The sequence below is a fragment of the Patagioenas fasciata genome, chromosome 6, assembly GCF_037038585.1.
Source record: "Patagioenas fasciata isolate bPatFas1 chromosome 6, bPatFas1.hap1, whole genome shotgun sequence".
Taxonomy (NCBI): Eukaryota; Metazoa; Chordata; class Aves; order Columbiformes; family Columbidae; genus Patagioenas; species Patagioenas fasciata.
Genome location: NC_092525.1, coordinates 27,826,950 through 27,843,702, shown reverse-complemented (window position 1 = coordinate 27,843,702; position 16,753 = coordinate 27,826,950). Strand labels below are relative to the sequence as shown.

The 16,753-nt window shown below is 36.4% G+C and overlaps 1 long non-coding RNA gene across 1 annotated transcript in view; it reads right to left on the bottom strand.

The window, feature by feature from the left end:
* Positions 1-16,753, bottom strand: part of LOC139828223 (uncharacterized) — a 175,271-nt gene that overhangs the window by 52,982 nt on the left and 105,536 nt on the right. Inside the window, exon 4 of the long non-coding RNA XR_011739598.1 lies at positions 12,108-12,223. This is a non-coding gene — a long non-coding RNA (uncharacterized lncRNA). The remainder of the gene's footprint in view (positions 1-12,107; positions 12,224-16,753) is intronic.

Sequence of the window (16,753 nt, the reverse complement as noted above, 5' to 3'; positions counted from 1 at the left end):
CTTATGGTCTATGGCTATGGGGAGAAGCTTTAATTCAGTACACTCCAAAGATTCAAAACACAGGAGATGACAGAATAATCATAATTTTAAAATATTTAAGACTTAATTTCCTCCATTTCAGATTTTAGTTGGTGATATTGCTTGTTTCAGCTGCCCTGAAATGGTGAATCCCTCCAGAATCCACAAAGAACCCAAACCATTGCAACAAGGAAGTGTGAACAGATATCTGATATTTGCCCATATAAAAAGGGAAAAATATTAAAATTGGCATAATTATTGTGCCAAAGACTGAATTTCAGCGACAGTCAATGTTTCCCAATTAGAGACAAAGGGGCAGGAGAAAAGAATTATTGGTTGGAGAAATACAAATGGGAAAGCTTTAGTGGATGAGACCAATACACGTAACTTGAGATTCTAAAGGAGATGAAAATATTTTTAAGAACATGCACACACAAGTTCCCGATGATGTTTCCCAACAAGTGGTTAATAGAGTCATGTTTTCTTTTCCTGTATATTATAGAAACAGTAAAATATAAATTGCATCATCTTCTTAAGAAAGCAACATTTAATGTGTAATTCCCATAGTCATGAGGTGGCTTGTAAATATTTTTGTATACTTTAATAGCATCCGATTATAATTTTGTACTAATTGCTTTAATTGGCCCAACATGAAGTGTTATAGTATTTTTCCATAATTAAGCAATACCACATGACAAGCAGTACTTTTCAGCATTATTATAGTACTTTCTAATGCTATAATAAACAAAGATCATGCATCTTAATTATAACCAATAAAAATTCCATATACATTTAATTATATGCTACAGTGAAATTCCCATAACTTTAAAAAAAGCTCTGTCATGATTATTAAGATGTTGCTAATATGAGCGCACACTAATGGCTTGTGCCCACTATTAATGTCATTGCAAATAGTTTACATCAGGAATCTGTATCTCCAATTTAAATGTTAATGGACTGAGTCTTTTTCATTTATTGTGCAAGAAAAAGAAGTCATTGAAGTCAATGAGATTATGTAAAACTGCTAACTAGAATGTTACTGGCTCAATCTCCAAATGCATAGTATGGAGCATAACAAATTCTCTCACACTTTTAACCCTAGGTCCTTGTCAATACAAAGAAAAAAAGACTAACAAAAAACCAAAACAAAACAAAAAATCAAAACCAAACAACAAAAAAACACACACAAAAAAATAGCAAAAACCACCACCACCCTAATACCACCAGTGCATATTGCATTTGAATCAGACAGAGTAAAATTATAGGGCTTCTGTGTGAATGAGGCTGATGAAAGACCATAGGTATCTTAACTTCATTACCTGTAGGTAAAAAGTTAGCAAGGCATGTTCCAGTTTAGCATGTGAAATGTGACCAGACCCCAAGGTGGAAGTGCCATCCTACTCATCTGTCCTGCAGCTCCCAAAGCAGTAGCTCTCTCTCCAAGGTGTCTCTATGGAGGAAGAGGAGTGATGTACAAGCTTTTTGAGCCATCAGGGTTCAGTCTGGAGGTCACTAGCAAATACCTCCACAATAACAAAGCTAAAAGTTTTAACAGATATCACTCTTGCTTTTAAAAGATGACTTTGAATGTTATTGCATGAACAAACTCCATTTCTAAAGTTTGTCGTCCCCTCCCAATGTGCATGCAACACAACACCTACTGAATAAATGCCTTGAAGTCCTTGGTTTACAAGGGTTACACATCAGTTCTACCATTATTCAAACAAATCAGAGACTATTCTCTTACACTTGTTAATGTACCTAGATAAGCTCACGCCAATGAATTAGATGATATAAAAACAAACCATGGAAAAATAAATCTATCTGTACAACTATGCCTAGAAAAATAATCTATAATATTATCGATTCTAACTAAAATTTGAATAATCCTCTAGTGCACAAATCCTGAAATAGTACTAAAATAATTTCTCCCAGAAATTGGATAGTTTTGCATAAAAACAATGGCTAGCTGAACAGTGAACAGCTGTTCCATTTCAGGTACTTCCTATTCCACTTCAGTCCTGAATCTCCACATAGCCAGAGAAACCCAGCTCCACACTCCTTTCTCCTCAGCGAAACCCAGACATTGGCATGTTCTCTTGAAGCCAGCTCCTACAACTTAGATCAGCTTCTGATAAAACCAAAACAAGACCACCATGGGACAAATCTCAAGAAAATGCAAAGATATTCTGTCTTACCCCAGCACTGTTGGACCCCAATTTACCACCACTGTTGTCATGCAGCTGTAGTTTGCATTTGCAGTCTCTGTTTACAAGTTCCTACCATCTTAAGCGGGATTTAGACCATCTCGAGGGACATTATTGTGTTGCATTTCCTGCACTTCTCTTCCATCATCACATTCTTCCTCTCCTTGTCTCTTTGTTTCTTACTAACAGTTTTAATCCAAGTCTGTAGTATTAAGTGGCAAATAACAGTAATTAATTAGGCCCACTCCTTCCTTACCACTAAGAATTTAAAGAATATTATCTCTTTTTTTTTCCTCCATTGCCTTTTTTCCTCATTGCCTCCTGTCCCATTTTTCTTTCCTAGCATTTAAATTTTAACACAGATTTTTGCAATATCACTTCATTAGAACTGCAAGAACTTAGAAAAATATCTGTATGAAATTCTCTATTATTTTATTTAAGAGTCCTCAAGACTGAAGAAAGCATTATTAAACTCATGGGAGAAATATCTGAGTCCCAGTCAGCAAAGTTAAGAGCAAAGTTCTGGGCTTGAATTTCAATGTTGAGTAAGGAGAAGCAGTCAACATCTCTCCTGTTTGGGTTACGCACTTAAACAACTCCACTGTAAACTGCAATACTTTAGTGATTTCTTTACTAATCAGTGTTAATGCCCTAGGGAGATTATAGTATTTAAAACATCACCTTGGACTACTTCGTATTCATGCCACTTATTAGAGCAGACCTACTTTCCTGGCCAGCAGTGCTCTCAAACTCTCAGCCACAAGTCATTTTCCCTCGTGTGACCATCCTACTGTGTTATGCATCAAAGTAGGACAGTTCTGAAGAGAAAAGATGTAATGAATTCTGCTATGTTTGGTTATGTGTATGAAATTGTAATATTTACTTCTTTCTGCCTACAGAAGCTTACGAGTCCCATATCACTCTCTTTCTTAGCAGCTACTTCAAACTTTCCCAGTCCATTTTGAAATTCAAGCTGTCCTTTGCAGTCTCATTTCCCCTCTTTCCATTTCAGAATGGTAAAGGTCAAATTTCCTGCAAAAGTTATCAGAAAAGAAAGACATTACGGTGCAGGACAGCCAAGTGCTCAATATGTTTATTTTAACCAGCAAGATGAAAAAGATGAAAATAGTTTCTGAAGGTTCTGTAAGTCCCTAAAACAACTAGCAAGGCCTGATTTTCTGAAGATTATTGGATTCTTCCCTAATCCCCTTTATAACAGACGGACCACCATGGACTATCGGTGGTCCATGAACCACAGCTGGCCCGTCTCATTGTAGAAAATCAGGGATTAATACTGTCAAATTATCAGACTGCTAAGAGACTGCAACTTACTATGAAAGAATGAGCTTTCACCATGGCATTATTTAAGTGTTACTAACCTGTTCTTAGGGTTTTCTGGGAAAAGAGCTTTTCCCACTTCATTACATTCAGCCACCATTTCAACTGCAACTGCCTAATTTTGCCCCTACAAACTTACCTGTAGTTTTGATTGCCTTCAGTGAGAGTTGACTTCAAGTACACATGTAACGAAGTGGAGTTAGTGACAGTTTTAATCACGCTGAGAGAATCATATTAACAATAGGTGTTGAATGCATTAATTGAACACTGCGCTGGTCCAAACATCAAGCAGTTAAGAATCCAAGGTGCTTTAACAGAGAGCAGAAAGCAGATCATTTTCTTCCTCATAAGCTAAATCACAAAGAGTGGTTCTGCTCCCCCTACAATAGCTGAACACATCACTCTTCATTAAAGGCTTTCAACTCAGAAATCCTCCAAACTATAATGAGATCATATCAGATACCTTTAGGTTGGTGCACAGAGTTTTTGGGGGGCCTCATAAGCAAGTCAGCAGTTCCTGCTCTCAGCAGGGATTTGTCGGAGAGCAAAACACAGTGTCTCATTTCTCACTGGCTCCTGAATACTGACATTGCCCCAATGTGGGCAATCATCCTAGTGCTCTTACTTCAACCTAATTTCTCTTTTTTGGTCCCAGTGCCCAGCCCCAGACACCAGCAGACAACCATAATCTACTTGCAATAAATCAAAATTTGAATAATAAATTGCAGGTGTAAGAGTAGTTAAAGAAAAAAAAACAGGACTGAGTTATATCACTGAATATATGGCAGTCCTGAGATACATTATCGGCATAAGAACAGGTGAGGATTTTATAACAGGCAAAGAGAGGCCTCGCTTTCCCTCCTTCTTATTTTAATATCTTACTCTGCATTGCACTCAGACTGCTTGTTTATTTAAAGGACTAGCATCAGAGAGGAAGTGTGGTAGAATTTGTACCTGATCAAGAATTGTACCACAAGGGCCACAACTGATTTCCCTGTCCTTGTAAAAAATATTCTGCTGCTGACCTCCAATACTTCTTATTTGAGTATCTGTCAGCAGAGTTGTTATAAACTTTTTACAGAGTTTGTAACTGTCATTTCAGTTGCTTTGGAATGAAACGTGACCCATTTTTATCAGAGGAGAAGTCTTTCAGACTGTCTTTGGGAAACAAACCAGAAACACAAGTGTCTTCTTTATTGCAGATGCAGTTTCTCACACCAATCCTAATTTAAACAAGAAGTATCACAAACAAATCTAAAAGGTGCAGACTTCAAGTCCAGATTAGTAGTTTTACACTTGTCAATTAGATGCTGAGTTTATATTCTCTATTACTTCCCAGCTGCATTTTAAAAGGAATGTTACATGACAATTTGCTGCAAGTTTTCGAATCTTTGTCAGCCTGTATGCAAGGCACAAATTCCAATTCTTTCTGAAAGATGCAGTTTGGTTGTAAATATCTAGTTAGTAACTAACCAGAAACACTTTAAAATAAGTAGAATTACTACAACAAAATGTGTTCAAATAACTTATCGCATTCCTACTTAGACCAAGAGTATTAACCATGCCTCCTGCTGACACAATGAACACCAAAATGTTGTAAATCAGTATCTTGAATTTTAGCAAGAAGTACACTGCTGGATCATTAGGCAGTCATCAAAGAAGACTTTTTTGCAACATTCCTCTTTTCTTGCTCTTAACACTTCAGCCTATGGTGACAAACAGAGCATATTGGAGCAACCTCACTCTATGTTCCCTTTCCATCACTCAGCAAATTACGGGTTACGTGCTTCCAGGCTTCTGCAAAGTCTATATTTGTGCCACTTACTCATACAAGCAGCAACACTTTTCAGTGTGAATACCAGTGCCAGGAACTCATAAGATGAGGTGGTTAAACAGGGAAAGATGAATAGAAGCTACTATTATCGTATTTTAATGTGACCTAGAAACTGGGAATTGAAACAGTTGCCGACAGTGGGAACTCAGGATTTTGCAATCAAAGGTTTGTACCAGGCTCTGAATGTCAGGCAAATAGTAATTGGTAATTTTGTAGGATAGAAGCAGTTGCAATATTTTTTTTGTAGAGAAAAAGATTTGGAAACACAATAGAAGAACCATTTTAGTAAGCTTTGGACCAAGCTTTCTTAGATAAATATAATAATCAGAAAATATTTCAATGAATTAATTAGAGTCTGGAAATTACACATTATTCTGTGACAAGGAAGAAGTAGCACAGGTTATATGAACATACTTCAGCACTTTTAACATCGGTGTTTCTTCACTGTACATAAAATATAGCCTGGCTGGACCACTTAGTATACTGATATACAAATAGGTACTCCTTGTGTTTGATTTTTAAGGAGACTTACCAGGGCAAGACTGGACTCTCAGTTTTAAACTGCTCCTCCCAGCACTTGTATGGAATATATAAAGGTTTAAAAGTATTTTAAAAGTTGTGGGGCTTTTGGGGTGGTTTTTTTGGTGGGTTTTTGTTTGTTTGTTTGTTGTAAATTAGTAGGACTGAAGTATTATTTTCAGGTCATCGGAAAATCATTTAGAACACGGACCTCAGAAACGTCCAAAGCTTGATAAATTTAATTAATTAAAATGAAGCTATTTATTTCTTTTTCCATGCCTGAAAACACTGATATCCCAAATTCTGTCAGAGGAACAAAAACAAAAACTAAAACAAACACCACCACTCCCCTCTCCCCCCCCAAAAAAAAAAAAAATCCACAGGCTCCATATCCCACTAATTCACCTTAAACAGCTCTCACAACATCATGGTGAGGTGAGCCATGAACAGTCACCTTTTATTGCCTCTTCTCTGCACAACCCATATCAGCTAAAGGGATTTGAGCAGCAGCCAGTCCGGAAGTGCAGTATGTGAAAGAGTTTCAGAATCAAACCACAAAAAGCTTTGGAAATAATTTCCATATTCTGAGCTTAATTTCAAAGATCAGTTCTACTTTGACTGTAATTTAAGACGATTGGGGAAAAAAAATGTTTAGGGAAACATCAGTACTTAAACTTACTGTTGACAGCTTGGTCAATAGCGAATAGACTGGTCTGTTTGATTAGGCAGTGATTTTATAACACAGAAGTAATCCAGAGTTTGGGGTGGATATATCCTTAGTCAAAAATGATTCTAACAAATGCAGCTTCAATACTCTCCATGGATAGTTAATACAAGCAATGTTTAGCTATCAGCACTAAATTCTTGATCAATCCATACTCACACGACCTTTTAGTAAAACTGAATAATGAGTACATTGAATGAGTTTGAGTCAGCTCTTGGACAATGCAAAAATATGCTAAGAAGAAGAAATTTTGATCTGAATTGTTCAGAAAGTTATTAACCACCTAATCAGAGACTACAATCATTTATAATTGGCCTTCAAAACCACTTAATAATAGCAATGAACAGATTTACAGTCCACCCTTGTTTTAGGTAGAAATTTCGCTGCACGCGTCTGAGACAGTCTCTTAAATGATGTATATTTTGTGTCTGTCATGTGTTTCACATGTGGTAACTTCTGCTAAGAGAATCTACACAATTTTGGTTACAGCGGAAGAGAAAGAGTTCTCATTTCAGGAACTCATAAGTTGGACATTTTCTGGATAAGTCATCTCTTGCGTTAGAGATACTATTTTCTTTTCAGAAACCAGCACCCCAAGAATTTTACTTCTCACCTTGTTTTGTCTCCAAATCAGACACCCACTAGTTGAAGAGCTAGGGTCAGTCACTTTCTATCACCACGGAAGAGTTCTATTTCATAGTATTAAAGCTCACCACTTCACAGCAACAGTTTTGATGACACACACGGAAGCCTGTATAATATACAACAGAGGATACCAGGAATGAATACTCTTCTGAGGTCAAGGGAATTGAATTGCATAGAAAAATAAGACCTCAAAAAGAGTATAATAAATGTATTTGAGATAAGTGTTCAATAAAATACAGCTTTAGATATTTTTATACTGATGAAATAAAAAATTTAAAGAATCACTCACAACTTGATAAAGGAAGAATAGCAAAACATACGCAGAACTATTAAGCCTGGCAGTTAAAACGTAATATGGTGCTTGTTTCATTTATTTTCACAAGAAATGTAAGCATACACACTACAACTATCTAAGTAGAGACTCCAGAAGACGACTCCCTGAATGGCTCAGCTAGCCAATATTACATTTCCTCAAGGCAGAATTTTGTGTGTTTAAAATTAGGTAGTAAAGCTTCACTGAACTTATTGCAGTTACAGAGATCATCAGGGAGGATGTGACCCTCCTATAGCAACAGAGTTACGCCACCTCCATCAGGCAGTGCGCTGCTTTGGCATGCTTAAATCTGTCATTATCTTTTCTGATTAATATCAAACTACATGCTTGCTTACCACTTCAGCAAAGGGGCTTTGTGGTTGTGGAAAGGACTGAGAAAGATCTGACACTAAGGTACAGCGAAATAAAAAGACACATACCAGAGAGTTCCATTTTCAAGAGAACACCCTTTCAAGACATCTTCCCCCAGGGCCACTGTAACAGAATGCTGTATTTGAATCAGCAGGTCATGCACCAGAAGATGGTTTAACTGCTAATTAACACTAGATGATATACTGAAAATTACACGCTAATTAATTCTCTGTAGATCTAAGTGCCCTTCCTTCTATGTCATTTTCGATGAACATATTAACATGAGGAATAGAACAGCATTAATTACTAATTCATTTGACAAACATGCGAAGCTGTATTAAATAGTTGATGGAGGTTAACTAAAAAGGAAGATGTGAGTCAATGTTGTCAACCACAGGCCACAGTATCATAAAGATACCACACATTAAAAAGAATTCAATCTTCCTGTCAGTTTGATGTTGTTCTCTTATATTAATTTTTTTTTGCAAGATGATCATTATTCAGAACATAGGATTCAGCTGTTCAGAATACAATAGTGAAAATCCCACAAAATGAGAGCAAGTGAATTGAAAGGCAATAATCTCATTATTTTAGAAAGTGACACTGATTACAGTTTTTTCTAAATTAACTGTTAATTATCCACTCATCAAAACAGTTTGGAAATGGCAAAAAAAAATGGGCAGTCTTAAGCTACAGAGGTAGCTAAAGAATCAATATTCCAAATATTGGTTCTGCACCATTGCCACTCTAGAATAAGAGAAGCCTTTTAACTTACATATGTGCAACATCCGTACTGAGACCTACTGGTTGAATGTCTTTTAATTCTGAGGTCTGGAACTACTTTGAGTAAAGAAAAATCCAGTCACTAAAAAGAAATATCAAGCTATTAAACTCCAGACATTGCCCACGCTTCTAAAGGATCTCAGATTCCACGTGGTGACTATAAGTCAGCCCAACTGGGGCTTTCAAAAAGTGTACAAAAGTGGTTATTACGTTAAAATTACATTTTGTGTTTGTAATATACATATACACCTACGTATATGGCTATGTCTGTAGTTTAAAAAGCTGAGTTTCTTTCTTCTGTTACTTTCCAGCAGAAGTACTGGTAAGTTGTCATTAGAGAAACATTAGCTGCCAAGGTCTATCCAGTAATATTTTTTTATTATTATTATATTTTACACAGACTTCATGTGTGCTTATGGTCTATATAATCTTACGTACACACAGAGAGACATACTTAAATGCTTTTATACAAGGGATCACGGAAGCATATTGATAAGCTACATTCCAACTTCCTTTTTGATTCCAGAACCACTGTAGTCTTCTAACACGAGGGAAGAAGCTGACTGTACTAGATTGCAGGGGCAGAAGGGACAAGCAGCTTCACTGAAAAGGGTGAACATAGCTTTCATAAAGGACACATGAAACGGAATGTAAGACAGTTCACAGATGATGGTGCTAGAGCAACAGGAAGATCATCCCAGTTGTCTCTAATGCCTTCCCCATTTAGCAAGGAAACAGTTTAGTTTTTCTGTGCCTCCAGTTAACTTTACCTCCCCCACAACAGTAAGACGTAGTTAGACTTTGCTCCTGTATTTTGCTTAGTATTTGCAACACCACTGACAGTTTCCTACTTCAAGCCAAGTAGCCAGTTCCCCAACTTAAGTTCAGAAAAGATGTTTTGTTTTTTAAATAAGCTAATCTTTATTTTTAAAGTTCTACTTCAGATCTATTTATTATTTCCATGCATTATTCACTTGGTGACCAACACCTAAATTTTAAATATCTAAGTCAACAGAATATATCTGAAAGCATTTATGAAAAGGACCTTCTAGAAGAATGTCCTTTATTTGATTCAGCACTGTTAGAAATGTATATAAGTAGTATCTTTTTCAATAAAAAGTCACCTCTTCAGTAAACATCATGCCTTTGAACTAAAAGAGACCAGTGTGCAAATCACCCTAAAAATGAAAATCATTCCTTCGTAATACATATTTTTCTATTGAATTGAGAATTCCTCCTTTATACATACATAGTAATAAAGTCTTTTGGGGCACCTGCATTAGAAATAATGCTCATTTGTAGGCAAGAGATACAGGAAAGAGGAACATTAAAGGATTTTTGTTTTATTTTAATAGCTGGATAAATAGCAGAGAAGCAGGGAATTTGGTACAAGAAGACCAGTGACCAAGCCTTGTGCCTTGGGGAACTGGAGTTAAACTTTTATTTGCTTATGGTCTCCAGTGAAAATAGTGGACTTTCAGTCATCTTATAGAACTCACACTGAGCAACAGAACTTGTCTATGTGTGTAGGCAGTTCACTATCTAAAATGTCCAGGACAATCTTTCATGAGAGATGCATGGAATATACCTTTTCTGCCTAGCACAGAAAGGTACCAGAACTTCAGAAAACATTCAAAATCACACTTTAGCACTGCAATATGACATAGGATACAAAACTGTAAAAACAATACAGCCAGAGTTTTCCACCTTGCTAGAGATGACTGTAGAACACATGCTAAACAGTTTCAGGCAGATACAGAGAAAGCAGAAATGAGATGACTTTTCACATCTTCTCGAAGCTTTACAGTTCTATGACCAAAGTAAGTGTCCAATGTTGAAAACCTTTTTCCAAAGACATTATCATGTGCCTGCAACTTTCAGGACTGAATAATCCTTATAGCTGGAAGGAAAACACCGGACAGCGTAGTAAGATACTGAATGAACGGAGCAAAAGAGAGGAAAGGGTTGGTAGGGTGGGATTCACCTGAATCCAATTTAGGCTGACCATCCACCTCTGATTCAGCCCTAGCCTCTGCACCTGATCTCGCTTGAGAAGTACCTACTACATTAACTTCATTTTACCTTTCCTGTCCAAGAAATTCTGAGCAAAAAGGAAAAATATATTGTAGGTAGTATCACACTGGCTCTAAGTCCGTGCAGTCAGAAAAACTTTTGTAGATTGCTTATCTTGACAGGGTAGTCCTCTAGAGCACAGATGGACTTTGAATGAAGCCTTTCAACATTCAGGCTGCACTAGTTTTTAGGGATGAGTAGCTCTAGCAAGGATCTACTGTTTCTTGAACAGACTTTATTATCGAAGAAGGACCTACTGAGATACTTGAGTGAGATTTCTCTAGCTTTTTTAGCAATTAAAATAATTCCTAATGTCAGTGAAGTCCTTTTAACCATGAGTGAGCCAGTTTATAATTCAGAACTCAATCAAGTCAGGAAGGTTTAATTCTGCTACAGATTTTTAATAGATTTTGTGTGAATGTCCATTTATCACTTCAAAAGAGATGTGGCTTAAGTTCTGTTAAGAAATATTTTATTAGGGAATGGAGGGAGAAATCCAGTGCCCCTACTGCAAACAGGGATTTAAGTTAGGAATCATTAATACAAACATAACATATATCATAACTGATTACACAGGGGAATCATTTGAGACCCCAACTCCTCTACCTGATAGGATGACTACAGATCATCATACATGATTTCTCTTAAATACACATTTTCTGAACCAAAACGTGCAAGATTCTTCAGTATCTCACCACACTTTTTAAGCTTAAACTCTTCACAGGAACAGAGGTCACAAAAATCAGCATCTACAAACATGTTTTGTATCAGTTAAGGAGTGCAGAGTTAGCCTTGAATAGGTAACGTTACTCTGTTAGGGGTTTTTTAATGCAGTTTCACTTGTATAAGATTTTGATCTTCTTTTCACCCTAACCTTTTTTTTTTCTTAAAGTAATGCGGTCTCTGAGAACACATCTATATGGAAATTAGTTCTAAAGATTGTTCCAATAAATACCTGCCAAATATATACTACTGGTAGAATTTATATTTCTTAAAGATGAAGACATGGAAAATTACAAACTATTTCACATTTTGCACTTTTATACTGCAAAGCAGAGTACCAACATGCTTTCTTAATCAAAATTACTATTGAAACATCAAATAAGCAAGATGGTTCACCCACAGTACACAAAGTGTTTAATATATTCAGTACCTTTTAACAGTAAGTAATTACTGTTCACCACAAAACAAGTACTCAACGAAGCTAGGATTCCCATGAGATGCTTATGTACATATTATTTAAACATATTATTTTACACTGATTGTTTCTCAAATACTTACAGTTATCTTCTCAGATCAAATTAGAGAAGCTCTCAAGTTTCTGTTAGTGTCTTAGCCCATCAACACTGCAACAGGCTGTAGTGGTTTTTCAGATCATGGAGTTTTCCTGAGAAGTTCTGTAAATGAGACAGTTAAAAGCAGGGATTAGTTTCTGGACTTGAAGACTAACAAAAAGATATTCAGATATATATGAATATTATCTAAAACATGTAAACATATAGACTGCTGAACTAAATATTAAAAATTGAAGTTACTGAGTCTACTCTAAGATAATGTTAGTACATAAAATGAAGTTGAACCAGCACAGTTACAGTCATATCCAATAGTTTTGTTTTGCCAGATTAAGAGCCAACATCTAAGAAACACAGTGTTCATTCTAACCAAGAAAATCAGATTTCCTAACAAAATCAGTTAAGTTCACATTTCTTTCTGAACTTTAAGATGTAAGGAAAACTTTTAAACACTCAAAGAAGCAGCACCACAGGATACACTTAGCTGTGAGGGCAGGCAGCAGTTCTCCAAGTAGAGCCTATGTGGCTAGGCCTTATGCATCCATCCTTCTACCACAGTCACTGTGCAACACACAGGCTGGCTCTCCTTCCCACAGGTCCAGGGATGCGCAGAGCCCTTTGTAGCCCTGCTGCTTTCCAGGCCTGACCAGGGCTGGGGAGGAACTAAACACTCCAGTGTTCCTTCCTGGCAAGGAAAGGCTTTTACAAAACCCACTGCTCCTCTGAATCACCTCCTGCAGTTACTAATACCAACACGATGGTTTTCTCTCTCCCATCACCTCCCTGCTCTTGCTCCAACCCTTGCCAGGCCATAGTGAGCGGCTGATCTCCAGCCCGTACGTGGGTGCAGTGGGGGCTCCTGCCCCTCGCAGGGTTCTGCTGCCTTTCCAGGGCCAGCCCTGGAGCTTGGTGAGGCAGACACGGGCTTGTGACTCCTCAACTTGCAGAAAATCTGAAAAACTGCAGAAATATCAAAGCTATCAGTGTAACACAGGACGAAGCTTTTGTGCTCTTTAACTGAGCAGACCTCTCAGCATGAGCAGCAAGAGTTTTGCTAACCTAAGGGCTAAAGAATTTGGCTTGGAATATATAAAACTTAAAGTGCCTTATGAAAAAAAGACATTTATGAATTTATGCTATAGTGCCAAATTAGAGGGTTCTTATATACCAGCAATTATTTCAGGGTATTTGGCTGTTTCTTCTCCTTCAATTTTTGCCCTGGAGCATGGAGACACACTTTCCATTGCAGGACAACAGAAATAAGGACCATAATCTCAACAGTCTCATTTTTTTTGCATGAAAACTAGAGGCATAGCTGTCACTAAGCTGTTTATTCAGGCCAAATCCCCAGGGGGCTGCAGCAGCCTCCCCCAGGTGGTTTCTCTGGGCATGGTCGCACCCCAGCAGAGACTGTCTCCCCTGTGCAGTGTTTGATCTCCTCTGCTGAGTTTCTTTCCATCTCTACTATAACTTCTTAAACTTTGATTCCTGCAGGAATCAAATTTAATCTGTTTCAGTATATTTTATGCTCCGCTGATTTATTCAAAGCTGAATAAAAGCATTGCAGTACTTACATTTCCTATTTTATTTCCGGAACTGTATTATTAGTAGCCCCATTCAGGAACTAGAATAACTTGAGTCAAGCAGATTAAAAACCCAAGCTACACCTGTGGTATTCAGCTTGCACTTTAATCTTATCCACTAAATTAAAAAAGGTCTGGATAAAAATGAGACAGATTAACCTATCACTTGTCTCATAGACGGGTCTTTATGGTAAAAGAAGATTCAGTTCTCATGCAAGTCTGGTAAATTTTCCCCTTCTTTGCTGGAAAATACTACCTCTGTATGAAACTATTCCAGTTCACTGAACAACAAAAAAAATATAGCCCGTTAGAGTTGTACATGCAAAAAAACTCAGTTTAAATTTATATCTAAATGAAACGAAAAACATTGTATTTCTTATTTTTGATTAATAGTATAAGAAACATTAGAATGTTTTCTCTTTTTGCTTAATATTTATTATATAACCAGTAGGTTATTGTTTGATACTCATTTTTTTAATGAGATCCCTCTGTTTCTTTTCCTAGTCACACCCTGGTGTTATGTGAGAGCTTTCTGTTTTTCATACAAACTAAAACTGAGTAAAGGATGAAAAAAGTATATATAAGAATTATTTTAATATAACATGTATTTGTATATATACATATAGGAGATGATCAGCTAGTAAATATTTTATTTTGCTCTGTACAGTGTAGAATGTATCTAGATGAGCTCAGACAGATTGAACAATAAAACGAACATGACAAAATGGGTTTTAAGCCAGGAAACAGAACAGTAAAGCAATTTCCTGAGTTATTTAAATGCTTTCATTGGAGAAATGTCATTACATACTTGAATTACACTGGAATATAATTATATAAACACCACAAATAACAATGTTTTACCAAGAAAAACAGAAGTTGAGAGGGGAATTATTTCCTGCCATATTTCTTCATTTTAAAATCAGGTTCTGGTAGCTATAAGAAATAAATCAAAAGAAGGGTTCTAAATTTATTTCAGGAGCCCGTGTCCTTTACACTTATGCACATACTTAAAGAATCCGATATGTGAGTAGCTCTGTATATGTAGTCCCCTGCATGTTAAAGATGCAGCCCTTACTCAAAAGTCTTCCCTTTGAATTAATTTGGTGACCTTAATCAGAATTTTATAATAGCTTCAAAATTTAGCATCAGTGAGCATGCTTGTGAAAAGACTGCTTATAAGCAATTGATTCTAATCTCTTCTTTCCACAGGCAAAGTCGGAGGAGGCTTATTTTTTCTCTCATGTGTTGTTCTTAGTTTTGGTATTATACGTACAAATTCATTGCAAATATCTGCCTGGTGTGTCTAGCTGAAAGATTGCAGAACAGTACTATCCAAAAATAGAGACCAAATAAACAATCTGAAAAGCTGTGTTTACTTAAAAATTTGAAAGTTAAGGAAATTTTTATAGCCTGTGAGTGGTCAGATGAGAAAAGAATCGTAAAATGTGTATTGAGGAATGCTTGTTAATGTTGAAGTTGTTGTAGTTGAGCACAAACTTACACAAAATACTGTTCATCTAACCTCACTGATTTTATGAATTCTCATAAAAACATCTATTATTAGAATCTGAGCCTTATCCAGCCCCAAAATTTCCATTAAAATTTGAAAGCCAGTTATAGCTCTCTACTTGCTTTCTCATCAACTCAAACAACCCTGATTGAAACCAGCTGTACACATTACAGTTAAAAGTCACTTTCCTACTCCTAGTGACAGTGTTTTTCTAGAAGGACTTTAAGCTACAGTCTATCACATTGTGAATTAAAAAGGAGGCTTGTATGGAGATAGTTCCAGTTTAAATACATGTACTTCTTCAATAATTGTTCCATAAAACAATATGGTAAAAGCAAGCAGCTCACCTCCTCAAAACAATATTTGTCTTAAAATTACCTTTTGGAAAGATTAATTGTAAGTAATTGGTAAAGAACCCTCCCCATATGAATATGGCAACAAACCGAAACAGATGCACTTCTCCTCTCCCTCCCTCCTCAGTCCTTACTGAAAATGTTTATATCCAGGGAATGAGCTGGAGACAAGAAAGACTAAATCACAGCAGATTCCTTTTTCGCTACAGCTCATTACAAAGTCCCACATAAATTAGTCACTTATGCTTTTTTCCAGAGGCAGCAAACATTGTTTGCCACAGTGTTCAACTGAACCCACAACTCATCAGCAGCTTTACAAGGCAAATTCTTGCCTTTGTCTGTGCCTCAGTTTCCTCATTTTCAGAAAGAAGTAATGATATAACACCCATCTGTTTTAAATATTATTTTTTCAACAATGTTTGAACGACTATTCAAAATGGGCAACTCCTTAAAGCTAATGCAACAGAATAATGTGGGCAATTGCAATGGATAAGTTATTTGTATCATTGTAACACAGGCAGTAAGGGAATTAACTCTTACCTGTAATAGTCAGACTGAGAACAGACAACAGCTGTTAAGAGTTAAAATATTTAAAGTATTTATGAGGTTTTTTAATCCAAATTTTTAACAGTATAATCTTTTAAAATAATCAACAATTGTTTAGAGAAGTGGTCTTGTTTTATTCATTAGCAGAAAGTTGCTGGACAGCAAAACCCAATACTTTTCCAAGCAATACATAAGCAAGCTGAAATTTCTACTTTTTAGGAATGATTTATTGCTTATTAGATATGTTGTTCTTACATTTAGGAGGTCTTCCAGCACCACAGGACCATGCCTAATAGCTTTGTTCTTATATTCCGACATCTGTCTGAATTTGATGCTTATCTTGCTTCTGGGACCATTTTTTGTAAACTTACTGGAAGTTGATAGTGACATTCTATGCATGAAATATCACACCAGCTCTGCGGAGCTGGTATATTTTGATTTTGGAAAATAAAAGAGGAAACAAGTCTCTATTTGTGTTCAAAATTTTTGTTAATAAAAAAATGACTTCTTTAAACATTACGTTGAGTATTTAAAATGCTGTTAATCTAGCAAAAGTCTTCAAGAGCTTTATTCCTCCTTACACAAACATGAAACACTGACATTAAAAGAAACTAAAAGAAAGACAAGTTAGGCTACTATAATC